The sequence below is a fragment of the Hesperophylax consimilis genome, chromosome 17 (genome assembly GCF_061612785.1).
Source record: "Hesperophylax consimilis isolate HC1 chromosome 17, BYU_Hcon_1.0, whole genome shotgun sequence".
NCBI classification, from domain to species: Eukaryota; Metazoa; Arthropoda; class Insecta; order Trichoptera; family Limnephilidae; genus Hesperophylax; species Hesperophylax consimilis.
In genome coordinates this window covers 32,127,344-32,144,249 of record NC_142852.1, presented here as the reverse complement: position 1 = coordinate 32,144,249, position 16,906 = coordinate 32,127,344, and the positions used below count along the sequence as shown (strand labels likewise).

At 33.8% G+C, this 16,906-nt stretch overlaps 1 protein-coding gene and 1 long non-coding RNA gene across 6 annotated transcripts in view; both read right to left on the bottom strand.

Moving 5' to 3' along the window:
• LOC149416434 (uncharacterized) overlaps nucleotides 1–16,906 on the bottom strand; it is a 183,413-nt gene that overhangs the window by 118,266 nt on the left and 48,241 nt on the right. The gene's annotated exons all lie outside the window — the stretch shown is intronic.
• Nucleotides 7,458–9,119, bottom strand: LOC149416435 (uncharacterized). Its single transcript, XR_016303543.1, has 4 exons — nucleotides 9,052–9,119; nucleotides 8,390–8,529; nucleotides 7,966–8,112; nucleotides 7,458–7,786 (listed from the first exon to the last, which is right to left on the bottom strand). It is a non-coding gene; the product is annotated as an uncharacterized LOC149416435 (long non-coding RNA).

Genomic DNA, 16,906 nt, shown 5'->3' with positions numbered 1-16,906 from the left:
TTTGGTGACTAAGCAGGAGTGCCCAGGTTCATGACGTGAGACCATGACGTGAAACCAAACGACAGTCAGTCGTGTCTCACGCGTAGGTACATTAACTAACTAACCATCACGCCGTTTCCCAGCAGGGGTAGGCAGAGAGGACAGACCGCCAAACAACTCGGTCACACCACTCAATCCTTGCCTCATTCACATTCATACATCGTCTCATATATACTCTACTATTATTCTGACTCTCGACATGGCCCGACTCGAGTATCTGATTCACTTGATCGCGCAAGGCGATAATGCTCGTCAAATTCACAAGTGAAAAAATGAGTACGGCTTTTATCAAAATACAAATGAATGTCACTCAGAATACATCTGAACACGTGTTCGTGCAGGTGTACGAATAAATATAGGGTGGGGCAAAAGTAATCACCCGATGTTCTTTTGCTGTAATTTTTTTTTGATAAATTTTGGAACTGCTTGTTATTTCGCGTTCTTGCGGAGTAAACCGATTCATGTCTTGTCGATTTGTATTCTGCGTTTGTTTACTTCACAAATGTCAAAACCGAATTGACAATTGGCGCCATTTGCAAAAGTTATAGCGTTTTCCAATAGAGTGATTATTTTTGCCCGACCTGTATAATGGACGCGATACGAAACTATTATTAATTTGAACACGTGTTCCGACTTCCCCATAACATATTTGCACTTTACTGATAATTTCTTATGATATATATCAAATCATTCGTTAATGCAGTCCCATTTTTAACAGGAAAACGAATAATTTTACAAGATTTTTCTCCGAGAAATCCGCCGGTTTAGAGGAAGCTACAAGCCAATATATGTATATTCTTGTTATACCTTATATTGTAGGTAATAGGCATTAAAATAACTTAACAAACGGAGTCTAGAAACGTTCGATTTCAAGCACAAAACTGGTTATTATTTATTTTGTAAATAATTTTATAAGAAAGCAAAAAAATTAATCAAGTGAAACTGTCACAGATAATCTTAGCTATAATACTGTATTTTTTAAAAGCTGTTTCCTTTACGCGTTCATACATTTCTACTGAAAATATATTTTTTGTAGTAGTTTGCATTTATATTTTTTATTGAGTAATTTATTTTTTTATTTGTATTCTACTCAAGTGAAACGATAGGAAAACCTTCAATTTAATTAAAGCATATTTTTTGGTTTTCATAATGTACACCAATTCGTTATAAAGATTAATCAAAGTAGTGATTTGGCATTAAGCTTTACCTTAAGTTTATCTAGTCCATTTAAGATCTTCGATTGGAATTCCTAATTTATAATAAATACTTGATTAATTTGTGTGTTGCCTTATCAAGGGTTTCAAATTGCCAGCAGTGAGGCGTGCCTCCCACACATTGAGAAACACTGGTATAAAGGAAGATTTACGGCAGAGAGATGGTTTAATAACACTGGTTAAATTTATATAGCGCCGTTTTGCGATTGTTTAGTACCTGATTGTCTAAAGAAGCGAAGCCAGCAGTCCACAATGGATTACAAATGAGATAACTGTGAGCTAAAACCATGTCAATCTAACAGTCTAGGGCCTAGGAGGCAAAAGGCAGGTGTGGATTAACTACACTTGTAACTACAGTGAAATTCTCTTCAATTACCATTTAAAAATTATGGGATTTGAAAATTATTTAGACATATTTTCGAAGACGTTAATTTTGAAATAGATTCGCTGTTTTTTAATGTATACCAAAATTAAATACCGATTTTGAAAGCAGATTTAAAACTCCACCAGATTTTAGTATTACAAATCGGCAAATACAATTAAAAATATTAAAATTTTAAACGCAAACATCGATAAAGTTTTTAAAGTCACTTTTACCGATGGTTTTTATCGTTTAAACTGTAATTACAACTCGACACGAAACTAAAAAACATGTTTAATTAGACAAAGGTTATATAAAAGTTACTGTCACTTTTTTACATTTTTTTCGTTTCATATAAAAATATTTATTAAAGAAAATATCAGTATTTTCATTTTTCAATTGCCGAAAGATTGTTCAATTTTTTTCGATAGCGTTTATTGCAAACTTTAAAATGCAAATACAAAGCGTAGTATTTTCTCTTTTTAACACTGTTTAAATCATATATAACTCACCGTAATAATAAATGAGACAGAATGAATTTTACGAGTTCCTGTCCAGCTGGGAGAAATATCTTTGTTAGAATCCTCGCCCGACGACTGCAAAGTTAAATATGTCACTCTATTGCAGTACCTACCTACCACATTTAATATGGCGTTATATTTTTACCTTAATCTATACGTAACAAAGATTTAAAAAATGCTACACGGAGAAAAGTGATTATTGCTGATTTATTAAAAATCCTGTAAAAAACAGGATAGCATGCCGATTCCTAATAAACTTTTAATACATTGAAAATATATCGGAACATGTGTTTATGCACCTGCCTTGGTACTGATAATACACAATGCGAAAATATATATAGATATATTTTTTATGAACACGTGTCACAGCAAATTCGTGTTGTTCTACAGTCCCCTTTATAACAGAAATACGAAGAATTTGACCAGATTTTTGATAAATTAGCAATGTTTTATGTAATTGAGTTTTCTCAGTGTGCGAAACGCTGGATCAATGAACTCTTTAAATAAGATTCGCTTTGAATTTAAGTGTTATTTTAAAAATTGGAACTGATGGTGCGTTAATTCAGACATCATGCGATAAAGTGCCTACCTGCAATATAATATTTTAACAGAAAGGTATTTTGTTAGTCATTTTTCGAAATTGGGACTGCTTTGTCTGCGCAAGTAAATACCTATCTAATAATATCTATAATCGTTTTTCAATCATTATGTAGGGTGTATGTTTGCTAGGGCGATACTGATAGTAATCAGTTTTGAAATAAATACTGCGGAAATAGTCGGCGCAAGTACCCACCTAGGTAGATATCGAATTAAACTACGCTAGAAAGAGACAAACTTAAACGTTAGAACGAGGCAGAAATACTAGTCTACGAGGGTTGCTATAATGCTTACTTGCTAAAAAATGGACATACGTTTTAACGGAGAGAGTGAGACGAAGTTATGTGCAAGAAAGAAACGAATAATAATTGTAACGTATGTCTAATTCTCTTTTCATTGTGATGCTAGCGATGTGAGTTAGAAAGAGATGGTACGTTGTTGTATTATTTCGTGTGCGTAAGAGAGAGAGAGGCGAAACATTTAACGTAGAAAAGCGTGCGATAGAGACAGGAACGATGGTGGCTTGCTTGTGTTAGAAAGAGATGTCCTATGTGGCAACGGTTGGGAAAACTCTCCAGGGAGTCAAATGATTAATTATTAATTTTTATCTATACCCGGCGTTACACGTGTACAATACATCTGGCCCTTGAATAAAAATTTTAAAAAAAAAACAGTTAATTTTTCATGTCGATATCTAACTAAGAGTCTCAATTTTTAGAGTCTGTGACACTAAGGGAGATGGATAAGAGGAAGCTCACTAAACAAGTTTAGTTGGTTCTGAATTTTTATATTTTAGCAATCGGAACGTTGCTTGAAATGATTATTACAGCCTGGTTTAACCCTTTCAGCCCCAGTGTTAATTCAAATTAACACGAAGATTATGATTTTTTTTTAACGTAACGGTAGCGATTTAGAAAATTCATGTTTTTGTTTTCTTGTAGCTTGTAATCTTTTCTGTGGCGTCTATTTTTTTCGCTCACTTAAAATCCTTATTCCCGCCACAAAACCGATAATTATATTTTGACATCTGCTGATTGTGAGTTTCAACGAATTTTAGCCGTCATCGATTACTTCATTTAAGGCGATGCACTACGTAGTAATGCAAAATCATGTGTTTTTGGTTTGAAAATTTGGTCGCCTAGAAATGTTTCAGATGCTTTAATTAAATACTGCGAGTAGAATACATCTTGGCCTTTGAAATAATCGAGTATTTTTTAGATAAGTGTTTTTATAAGCCCAGAAAAAAATAATGAAAAGGCCTATGAAAACTGCTTTAAAGTTCGAAATCTCCTACTTTACGAACCCATTTTCGGTTATGATTTTATTGTATAATGTGGCAAATTAAGTTATTTATAAAATGATCGAAAAAAAAATATTTATGCCTGAACATCCACAAAATAAAATAAAAGGCACTTTTTGGCCATGTTTTTTTCTTGCATAAATCAAAACAGGCGGATGGTGTTAAGCGGGAATTTAAACCTTATCGCCATCTACGTAAGGGTTGTTATTGATAGCGGCTCAATTTAAAATATTAGACGTAGTAATAGTAGACAATAGTAGACAGTATTTAATTAAAGCACCTGAAACATTTCTAGGCGACCAAATTTTCAAACCAAAAACACATGATTTTGAATTACTACGTATGGCATCGCCTTAAGCTTCGCCTTAAATGGTGGTTCGAGTGTCAAGAAGTTATTAAAAATTAATAACAGACAAAAGATAATAACGAAGTATGATACAGTTAAATATGACCGAAGGAGATAGGGTCCCATTAGCTCAGTTGGTAGAGCAGTGCCCCGGCAAGTCAAGGGTCCTGGGTTCAAGTTCTAGATGTGACCGTATCTTTTTCTGATTTTTCTTTCAAATTTTCATTTGGGAATCGCTAATATTGTTTTCAATAATCGAAAAAAGGTTTTTCTGGCATATTGGGACGGAGATAACTTACTGATATAAAATCTGGTCAAATTATTAGTTTTACTGTTAAAAACGGGACTGCAGGCCTTCAACGAACGAATTGACAGAGTTCCTAACAAAGTATCAGTTAAAAGCGAATGTTTTATTAAGTGTTCATAAAAATACTGACGACTGATATTGTCGCATTTCGTCGTGATTTAGTTAGAAAAATAACGCGAGTTCTCGATATATTCTGAATGACTAATATTATCAGGAAATTGGCATCTTATCACTTTTTTAACAGGATCATACTTCTCCGTGTGGTTTTTGTTTTGTATTAATATATTTTTGTTATAATGTAAACACAATAAAATTCGTTGTTGATTTGTCATACATTAATATAAATAAAAATGTTAATGATCGTTTGTTCAAAATCTTGATTCTCCGAAAGTCTTCATCGATTGCTTTGAAATTTTGGCACAACGTTACATTCGAATACGCGTATGTTTTTTATATATCTATATTATATAGATGTCACCTGTGACAGGTAAAAACATGCTTTTTTTAAAACACCGCTATGTGTTGGATGTACAGTATCAGCACAGACAGAGAGACGGTGTACATCTAGCAAATAATTAATGATGAGTAATACGAAATGTTTGTTTTGGGTGTGAGCACTTAGAATCCAGAGTCAAGTGTATAACCTCTTAGCCACCGGGCAAAGTTTGCCATGTGGACTTTTACAAGAAGACAATTAACTTCAAAGTAGAGTGGCCCAGAATGAGCCCGTGTCGACTATATAGTATATATGTACCTGTCAGTACCAAGTGCGTACCAAACACCATTATTCAACTTCAGATTTAACAATGAGCGCCATAATCACAAACTAAAATAAAATATTAATTATAAAGAAGGAACACGTTTTCATGCAGGTGTTATTTTCCTGAAAAATATAACGACGAAAGGCAACAATATTAAAATTTGTACGAACACGTGTTCCGCCGTCCTCATTAAAGATTTTTTTTATTTTTATATATATTAACTCCACACAGGAGGCCCTGAAGAAATTAATTTCCCTCAGGGCCTATGTCATCTTTGGGGATGCTGTGTGGAGGGTCTTTTTGTGGAGAGGAAGGAGTGAACATGGGTCTTGAAGAGTCCCATGTTGTAGGAGGGAGGAAACACAGAGGCCGGCAGTTCGTTCCACAGCCGAGCTGTTGAACTTAAGAACGAATCGTAGAAGCGACCCGTTCTCATGTGACAAATGTCAACCGTGTACAAATGTTGGGCGCGCGTTTGGCGTGTATCCCGACTACGCACCGGTGCCGAAGGGATCAATGACGCTAGTTCCTCAGAGCATCTTCCATTGTAATACCGATAGAACAAGGACAGCATACCTACCTGACGCCTGTGCTCTAAAGATTGCAGTCCGTTTGTTAAGATTGGGGAATCTATCAAACGGACCGCCCGTTTTTGCACAGAGTCAAGGGTTTTTTCAGGTATTTAGGGGCTCCGGACCAGAGATGGCTGCCAAATTCGACAGTAGGGCGCACTTGCGATTTGTACAGGGTCAGCAGTTGTGTACTATTAAAGTATCTGCGGGCCCTGTACAGTACGCCCAGCTTCTGAGAGGCCAACTTTACTCTGGCTTCGATGGAGCCCCCGTACCTGAGCTGGTCACTTATAGTTACACCAAGCATATCAATGGAAGGCCTGTTCGGAAGATTGCTTCCGTTGAAGGAGACTAGATTATCATTTGGATCCCTTTTAGATTCGCTTAGTTTCGCAGGTTTCTCTTGAAGTGAGATAATATAAATACACTGAAAGAAATGTTTAGGTACTATTTACTACATTTTCAGTAATTATCTACTAAACAGTTTAGTTGCTGTGGTGACTGCCGAACTTTTAGCTACTGTTTGCTAAACAGCAGTTTATTTATGACAGCTTAACGATTCAGATATTCTAGCTAAACTAATCGGTTGAGACAGCTTTCTGTGTTTAGTTGTGTTACCTAAACTGTATTTATGACAGCTTAACGATTCAGATATTCTAGCTAAACTAATCGGTTGAGTCAGCTTTGTGTTTAGTTATGTTACCTAAACTGTATTTATGACAGCTTAACGATTCAGATATTCTAGCTAAACTAATCGGTTGAGACAGCTTTGTGTTTAGTTGTGTTACCTAAACTGTATTTATGACAGCTTAACGATTCAGATATTCTAGCTAAACTAATCAGTTGAGACAGCTTTCTGTGTTTAGTTGTGTTACCTAAACTAAAAATTTTATACCTAAACCATTTTGTAGTGTTTGGTTAGAAAAACATAACTGTTTAGATGTAGTAACCTTATTATTTAGTTAATATTACAAAATGGTTAGGTTGATTAACTAAACTTCGGTTGGAATAGCCCTACCGATATAGGTGTTTTACCTCTCTACTGCTAGCTAGCTTTAGGTACTGTCGCTTAGCTTTTTGGTTAGATTATCTATATTAAATAGGAAGTGCAGCTTTGCAGTTTAGCTGAAAACAATACAGGGTGTAAATGTAACCACCATCAACTCGAACGATTATACCCATAATTCAGAATCATGGGTTAAATACTTTGAGTTGCAGGTAGTTTATTACAACCCTTTTGAGAGATGAAACCTAAATAAATAAATATTATGTTTTGTAAGACTAGAATGTACTTATTAAAAACCTCATTCATATAAAAGATATTTTGTTAAGAATCGTCTCTATTGTTTCCAGCTACCAGCAAAGCCTCAAAAAAGAAAACATGTTTGATCATACACACACTTATATTATCATTTTTTATTATAATTTTTTCTTAAATATAGTAAAAATTGTTTGTGTCCTGATTTGGCAAATTCTTTTCGGCGCTGCCTGTATGTGTCTAGTAATTTACCTTTAGCAGCAATTTTTTGGGTAGGCCCAAAACACACATATGGGGTGAAATACACAGCTGCGCTTTCTTTATTAAAGACTTTGGTGATTTGAAAAGCAAATTCATAAAATCTCTTGCTTGTAATGGATCTATCTGGATTACCCTGCAATTCCTTACTTATAATAGTACTGCACAGTCTGGCAGAATTTTCCAACAGACCCTTTGACTCAAACTGCATTAAAAGTTCTTGCCCTTCATTGATTGATAGGAGATGATGTCCTAGAAAACAAAATTGCATATTGATTAAATAACTAATAACCACTTCTATAATCATCATAATATCAGTCACAGGACGGCTATTCTACGCTGCCACTACTAAAATACACATATCGGAATGTATAAAACAATTAACCTATGTTACTTAGGTATCTGAAACCTACTAAAATTATTTAACTTACATTCGAAATTTGCTCTTCAAAAGCTTCTTGCGTTATTCTTTGTGATTTGTTTATATTTTCCAACAAGGAAATGTCATTTTCAACGAATTCATCGTGTTAATAATATATGGGCGTTGTTTGTTTGGAATTTGAAGGTATATCTTCAATCTGAAACAAAAAGCAGATATGTACACAAAGGCGAAAGAAGGGGTCAAGCTTTGTTTTTATCCCTTTGGAATTGCTTGACCCCCCGGCAGTCGATTTATTCATTAATTACAGGAATTATTATTTTAAATACTATTATTTTTGTATCAAAATCGCGTCTGGTACAACTATTTCCAAATGGTTAGCCTAGGTATACAATATGTCATCATTACTGCTTTTAAAAAGCAGTAATGATGACATATTGTAAGCAGCAATGATGAATTAAAATTTAAAAACTTACACTTATGACAGGTGGATTAATAACATACTTGAGCGCATTAATGTGTGCTGTAAACAGTGCCCGGTGCCCTACAGTCGGAATCAATTCTTTAATATCATCTTCAGATATTATCAGGAGTGTTTTTGAGTCTATGGCTTGTTCTGAAATAAAGAATAAAACGACGAGAAAATACAAAAATTTTCAAATAAGAAAATAAAAAATTATTTTTAAAAGGAATGAAAATTATTCATTAAAAAAATGTATATTTATACAGGCTAGGCTAGGCTAGGGTAAAACTGTAACTTAGAAAATACTGCAGTTTCAAACAACATTCGTTAAATACAAAATAATACTGGCAGAAACGAACAAAGAAATAAAGGCGCCCTTGATGTGATTTTGCACAAAAACAGCGCTATACAAGTCATCCAATTATTATTATTTTTTTATATACCATTCTCTGTAACCTGTGTCATGACTCCTGACATAATCTGGTTGTAGCGTCCACACGCACTCTTCAAACTAGGTACATAATAAATACAAATCTACTAAATCTATTGCATACTTGAGTCGTGAATAATGAAGGTGCCAGTTTCTAAATCAAAAAGAATGGATATTATCGTAAAATATATCATAGTTCCATGATCTAAATTCTAGATCAATAAAAAAATGAACAAAAAACTCACCTTTAAATGTTTCTATGTAAGCTTCCAGATTCCAAGAAATTAAATAATCCTCCACGGTTTTGTTTGCCATTATCACTAGCAACAAACGTCAATTCAAGTATGGTGCGAACTGTGGCGAACGGACAACTGCGTCGTAAATAAACAACTCGTGATCGCGGTATCCGCTAGCGATAACGATAAGATCTACCAAAGTTCGGGAAATTTAACTAAAGTTTTGTTGCATTAGCTCAAGTTTGTGCAAAGCAACTAATTGTTATGTAAAAATACCAAATTTAGATATTCCAACCTAAGTTTGGCTATAAGAACACAACATTTAACCAAACTAGATGTTTAGTTAAATTTAGCTAAATACTTTGGGAAGTAACACATAAACTTGAGTTACTAAAGTGAAATAGGTTTAGTAAATTACTTTAGCTTAATTAACCAAACCGATTATTTTGTTTAGGTAAGTAAGCCTTTAGTATGCTATTATTAAAGTTTGGTTGTAATAGCTCAAGCACATTTTACTAAACAACGACGGTATCTGCACATAAAGTAGTTTGGTACTAGTAGCTCAAGTTTAGGCGATGGTTACACAACTTCAATTAGCTTAACACTTTAGCTAACTCATTTTTTTCAGTGTATAATGTCGAAATGCCACAATGTTAAAATTTCGACATCCTAATAAAACAAAATTCGCGTTTTGCCGTCAGTCCCGTTTTTAACAGGAATACGAAGAATTTGACCAAAATTTTAATATATCAGTTAGTTTTCTCCGTTTAAATGGTAGAATGTGACGGGGACGCCCGAGTGTAGACATGGCACGATCAAGTGAACCTTTTTAATTAGGTGCCCTGCCATCATTGTGGAGAGTCGTTATTACCTCATAAGAACAAGTACAAATAATTCATGGTGTGTATTTCACCAAAATGGCTGAAAACCAAACACCCCTTGAAAACGTCGTTATACGCCCAATACGTTAAAGGGGGAGCGTTTTTCTTAAAGGGGGGGTGTGCGAGAGGGACGCCTCCATACGGAGAGAGCGAGACCCTGTCATTCTCGTGAATAATCCATGCGAAATAGCTCACGTTCCTTGCGTAGAAAGAGACGCTGCCATTTGAAAGATTGAGACAGTGACATTTAAGTATGTCGAAGAATTTTAAGTGTGCATACGGCGGTATTGACTATTGCTAATTTATCTAATTAAGGCGAAGCTTAATGCTAAATCACTGTTTTTATTAATCTTTATAACGATTTGGTGTACATTATGAATACCAAAAAATATGCTTTAGATAAATTGAAGGTTTTCCTATCGTTTCGCTTGAGTAGAATACAAATAAATATATAAATTACTCAATAAAAAATATAATTGTAAACTACTAAAAAAAATATTTTTTCAATAGAAATGAATGAACGCGTAAAGGAAACAACTTTTAAAAAATACAGTATTATAGCTAAGATTATGTGTGACAGTTTCACTTGATTAACTTTTTTGCTTTCTTATAAAATTATTTACAAAATAAATAAAAACCAGTTTTGTGCTTGAAATCGAACGTTTCTAGACTCCGTTTGTCAAGCGATTTTAATGCATATTACCTACCTACAATATAAGGAATACCAAGAATACACACAATTTTGGCTTGTAGCTTCCTCTTAAGACGCCAATTTCGGTAATACAAGAGATCCTGTGTTCGATTCCAGTTTTTTTTTGTAAATTTAAAATTTGTATTTTTTACAATAAATATACAATGTTTACGTGTCACGCAGTATTATAATGTAAAACAAAAATAACCCTTCCTCACCATACAGAGACAAGGTTTTTGTATTTGGTGAAAGAATTATACTTCAATTATACAGGGTGTATCGGCACTAACCCGACAAACTTTAACCAGCTATTCCTTAGCACATTTGGAGTAAAAAATGTTATGGGCACTTTGCTGTCCGGTAACGTTTTTTTTTAATAAAAAATTAATTAAACATATTTTCACCACATGTCACCACTGTTTTATCCTTTGTCAAAGTTTGAAAGCAACGTCGCAACTCAACTCGCGTGTCGCTGCGAACGAAGCCCGTATTACATAATCCAGTACCAGAAAATAAATATTTTATTTAACAATAATGATAATTCACATTTTTCGTATGCGAATCACTGATTGTCTTCTTGTATTGTACACATCAGTTTTATTTTTGTACCTAAATTGTTTCACCTCTGGAATGCTCTGGTTTCACCTCTTACGCGTTTCACGTATTAAATAGTCTAATTTTGAAACTAAGAAACTAATTGGTAGGTTTCCTGAATTTATAATCGAAGTCCAATAATTCTGAGCACTTTTAAAAACAATTTTCCTCACTTAGGTACTTATCAATAATAATAATTGGATTATTTGAACAGCGCCGTTGTTTTTTAAATCACCGTAAGTGCTCTGTCAAAATGTTACTTGCTAGGCTATCCTACAACGTATATTTTTTAATAAATTTAGTTATTTACAACTTCGCGGAATGTGATTTATGAATATTATTGCTTATGTTAAAAGCCTTCCAGAATTACCGGAACATAACGAGCAGCTTGACACACTTAAGTTTATTTCCACTAATTTGAAGGTACAAAGAATGTATAGTTTTAAAAACAATCCTGATGAATCAAAAAACGGTTCATATAAAACTGCTGCGCAACACACTCACACATCTGGCAAATGAATGCTGCCAGATTGCTAAGTAATTTACATAATAATTATTAAATTTTATTTAAAACATCGCAAATTTTTTAAAAACTCGACAATATATTACAACTATAATTTAAAAAAATATTCTTAACCCCACGCTTTTTCGTAATTGATTAATTAATTCAGAATTTAAACGTTGCTTGAAATGACTAGCCGTATTTGGTGACCAGATCTGAATATCCAGGTACTTCCTCACCTTCCACTCCTTCCCTTAGCCATAAAACTTTCCCCAATTCAACATAAAAATTGTGTAGATATATCGGATGTAATGAAATGCATGATAATTAGACCCCAAAATACTTAATTATTCAGGGAAATAAACCCCTGTGTCATCAGTTGGAAATACCAACGACATTAAGTGAAATTTTAAACAATGCAATAATAGGAATTAGCAAATAATAATTTACGACAATTTACTCGGAAATCAATAAAGCCAGGATAATAAAAATAGAAAGTTATCACTTACGTCGTCTGTAAGTGGCTTCACCACAGTTTGATAATGCCGTCAGAAGGTGAAACAGCTGTCACGCGTAATAATAATTACAACTAGCAGAACTTGTTTATAAACACACTGTTTTTATAAATTTAATAATAAGACTATTAAAAATTTAAAAAAATCTCTAAATTGAAATGGAGTTCTACAAACTAAACTTAAAATCAAATAAATTTATTGCGAAGGTTCAAAGTACTGTACTGTAATATTATATTAAATAATACTTGGAAATATTTTAATAAATTTTTACGTGTTTAATTATTGTTTGAAGTCAGATTAAAGCGATTAAAAAACCCACCTGGCAATTCTTATTCGAGTTTCGTTGTATATTTACGTATTGGCGCGCTTTTACAATAACAATGGTATGGCATCATTCGTCTCATTTTTAACTATTATTATTTAGTGTGTAGGAAAGAGCGAAGATGGTTTTCGACACACTTGCTTATAACAGCCCACACGGGACTTGAGACAGAATACGTGTGAAAGAGATGACAGTAGCGCGGCGTTGCCAAGTACTTTACCCCTATACTGGGGGCAGTAACGGGGTGTGGAAATTTTATTTATTTTTTGTTTTTAAAAGAAAAAAATGTTACCGGACAGCAAAGTGCCCATAACATTTTTTACTCCAAATGTGCTAAGGAATAGCTGGTTAAAGTTTGTCGGGTACGTGCCGATACACCCTGTATAGTAATTAATAAAATCTACCTGTAAAAATAAAAATGTCGTTTTTTTTTATTTTTTATAGTGAATACCTCACAAGAGTCCCAACTGCTCCCGTCTGGAGCCAGTGAGACTATGGCATCCCCAATTGGGGGATGTTGTGAGGCTGAAGGTAAGTGGGGAAGGGAAAGAGGAAGGTGGGGAAGTGCCTGGCTATTCAGATCTAGTCACTAAACACGGCTAAAGCCGTTTGGAGCAACTTTTCAATTCTGAATGGTGGTCTTACACCATGGCGATACTGGTAGTATCTTCAACTCTGGGACTCTACGTTTGTTCAACATCTTAAATCTCCGAAAGTTCTTCGCCGATTGCTTTGAAATTTTGACACAACTTTGCATTCTCATAACCGGGGTTTCTAAATATTCGCACATTTCAGAACACCTTCGTAACCTTCACTGGCTCAAGTGCCCTGAAAGAATCCAGTACAAATTGTGCTGGATGGTGTTTAAATAATCAATGAAATGGCCCCACACTACATCTCTGAACTATGCGTCCCGGAAAACACTGGTCTGAGGCAGTCAACTCTTAGATCAGCAACATCATCAGCTGTAGGCAGACTGATAGAACCTAAGCGCAAGCCAAATACTAAGTTTGGTGATCGCGCTTTCGGAGTATCTGGGCCGAAGGCTTGGAATAAACTCCCTCCGGAACTAAGATCGATAACAAGTCCAACAGAATTCAGATCTAAACTAAAAACTTACCTTTTTAAACTGTCATAGCCTTAAATTAAATATAGATACCATTCCTGAGAGAAAGTCCAGTTATATCCAATTATGTCCTAAATCCTGTATCTAAATTTCGCCTATAAACAATTAGATAATGTTAATTAAATGTTAATCTCAAGTGACCTACCAGGTAAGTATGCTACTGTATATTATCTCCATAAATAGTTATTAATAATATAGATCATTGTAGAAATGTATTATATATTTGTACAGCGCCCTTGAGGTGATTTTGCACAAAAACGGCGCCATACAAATCATCCAAAATACACCTGTGACAGGTAAAAAGATGCTTTTTTTTAAAAAACAGTGCCATCTATTGAACGTAAAAAGCAACACGTGCTATTGTTTCTCTATCTGCACACACAGACCGAGCCACAGCAACGCGTGGCGAAGCACAGCCAGTAATCAATAAAAATGTATCGATTCTACAATATTTTCCAGGGGTTTCTGTTCCTATAGATAAATACTATTTGCTAGTCATGGCCGATAGGTAAAAAATATTTACAAGTCACTGTCTGCGGGTTCGACACCAAGTCAGAAACGTGAATTTATAGTATCTACCTATAATATCCACCGCTGTTTCGACTGCGTTTCGGCCAACATGACTTGTGTCTTTTTCGTGGCCCTTTTGCCGGTTCTTTTGAGTAGTGCGAAAGCGAGATTGAACAAGAGGTAAATAATGATAGACAAAAAAACATCGGGATGTATTTAAAATGTGTAATTTGCAGAAATAAAGTTTTTCGATTGAAAAACACGTGTCTTTTGCTTTTCTACCTGCGAATTAATATTATTTTTAAGAGATTATTAATATTTTTGGTGTAACAGAATGAGTAAAACCTCTAATAGTAATATTTAACGTTGAAGACATTATTAGCAACTCTGAAAGGAAGATTTGAAACAGAAAAAGAAACAGTCGCAAATAGGAATTGAGCCCAGGACCTCTGCCTTGCCGGCGCTTCGCTGTACCACAGGAAAAAAAATTGTATTCCTGTTAAAAACGGGACTGCACGCAATTAACGAATGAATTGATTTATATATCGTGAGAAACTTTAAGTAAAATACCAATGTTTTGTCACGATGTTCAAACACGTGTTTCGATATTATTACGAATTTACCAACACTTTATCAGTAAGCGGCTTGCAGTCCAGTTTTAAACAGGATTACCAATAATGAAGAGATTTTTATATTAATAAATTTACATTGCTCATTTTTTTCCAGCACGAAAACATTTCATTTATACCACTCGTCCTGCATTTCCTCCCTCCTACGATATTGGTATCTTCAAGACTCTTTTTAACCACGTCCTTTCACCTCCACACAGCATCCCCAAATATGAAATAAGCCATCCTGTGTGGCGTTAATACGTCATCAACTTCTAAGAGTCAAAATTCTGTAAGGCCAAAATTGTTACAGATAGGTACATCTGTCGCCACGTTTTTTTATTACTACATTTCCGTTTAAAGTTCTACCAATATCTGCCTGTTTGATCCTGGAACGCAGTGGCGTACTATTCAATCATTACTTAATTCAGTTATTAAGATAATAACAGTAATATATTTCCTATATTATTTATTTATTTATTTGTAAGAAACAAACAGCTTTTACATAATATACAATGATAGATATAAATATACAAATTAACTGAAGTCAAGCCACAGAAGTTTCTTATGCTAAAGTTCATTGGAAATGAAGTAGTAATATCTTAAAATTAATTTGGTGTTAAAGGAAGGGGAGAGGAAGAGGAAAATAGGAAGAGGATAGGAGATGCTGCCGATACATTTCATACTCTCATATTAATAATCGATCGTACGCATTACTTCATATCGATATTTCTTTAGGTTATTACCAAAAATTTCAATGTTGTAAAATTTTGTATTATATTGTGCACATATACGAGGAATCGGGGAATTTTTTCGAATGTTTGTTCTACACGAGGGTAGATAAAATAAATCAGATTGTCGGGTTGATCTAGACGGAATATGAAGATTTATTAAATTGGTAAGTTCTGGTGAGTCCAGACCATTATTTAGGATTTTAAACAATAAGATTTGATCAAAAATTACACGTCGTGTTTGGAGGGAGTTAAAATTATGAAATTTAATGGATTCGGTATAATTTGAGAAGTGTAAGTTTATTTTATAATTTATGTGTTTAAAATTTTTTTTTGAATTCTTTCTATTCTTTGGGAAAACATTTTAATTCACACGTCGAAGTGGATAGCCTTAAAACTTCGATTGAATTATAATATATAGAATACTCTATCTATTGCAAAATTTTAATATCTAGTAAGGCCGAAAGTTAACCTTTCAGAACTTCCATCAATTTTGTACAGTTTGCAATGTTTTCTGTGTATTTCAAATGCGCCATATACACCTTATTTTTAATTTTCCGTAAAAACAAATACTGTTTTAGAAACTACATAAAATTATCTTTCCGGTGTATGTATTTAAAATAAACATTACTATTTCTAAATAATAAAATTTTAACAACAAAGTGAAAAATGTTGTCAAAAACGATAACCACATTTTAACTTAAATTTTTACTCCAATCATAGAAAAAGTGAGAGAACTCGATATTCCTAAAACACGTTCATTTTGTTGGGAGAATTTGTAAGAAAACTGTACCTTCACCTTTATCACGTTCATATAACAAAACATAATTTTTAATGTTAAACCGATTGTTACGATATAAACATGAATTATTCATTTTGATTCCAGTATAAAAATACTTGAGGCAAACTGGAAATAACTATAGTTTTCTTACTATTTTTTTTTTTTTTAATATGGACGTCCGGTCATATACGACCCTAAAACGCTGGAGGTTAAAAAAAATAACAGCTTAGTTGAAAACACACGTACGTCCCTGATAAATATGATTAATTAATTTTTCAAAATTCCCAAACCAAATTTAAACATCATAAATTAAATCCCATATAATAAAACTCCAATTCAAAGTCTCCAATAATAAAAGCAATTCTACAGTATAGAATGTGCATGAAATATTTTTACCTCGTCATACTTTTATTGTGCGGACTTATGTACACAAAGGCAAGGGTTCGATTCCGTGACGATTGTGAGGAGTTATGCCTCTATTCCCCTGGGGATTGAGACGTCACAGTTGCAAGCTGTACGCATGCGCGACAAATAAGATCATTTTTCAAAAAAATATCTTTCAATATAATTCTTTTGAAACTTTGAATGTTGCGCCTTTTTTAT